Below are 254 nucleotides of genomic sequence, written 5' to 3' on the forward strand. Positions count from 1 at the left end.
GTGAGAGGAGACTGGTGAGTGAGTGGAAACTTGTGAGTGTGAATGGAGGCTGGTGAGTGTGAATGGAGATTAGTGAGTGAGAGTGGAGAACAGTGAATGTGAGTGGAGACTGGTAATTGTGAATGGAGACTGGTGAGTGTGAGAATGTGGACTGCCGAGTGTGAGTGGAGACTTGTGAGTGAGAATGGAGATATGGTTGAAGCTGTGGACAATAAGTTCTTATGGTAATACAGTTGTAGTATAGTATGGTGCAA

The 254-nt window shown here is 45.3% G+C and overlaps 1 protein-coding gene across 2 annotated transcripts in view; it reads right to left on the reverse strand.

Moving 5' to 3' along the window:
- Positions 1–254, reverse strand: part of LOC106876955 (WASH complex subunit 2) — a 71,496-nt gene that overhangs the window by 64,441 nt on the left and 6,801 nt on the right. The gene's annotated exons all lie outside the window — the stretch shown is intronic.

The sequence above is a fragment of the Octopus bimaculoides genome, chromosome 23 (assembly GCF_001194135.2).
Source record: "Octopus bimaculoides isolate UCB-OBI-ISO-001 chromosome 23, ASM119413v2, whole genome shotgun sequence".
In the NCBI taxonomy this organism is placed as follows: domain Eukaryota; kingdom Metazoa; phylum Mollusca; class Cephalopoda; order Octopoda; family Octopodidae; genus Octopus; species Octopus bimaculoides.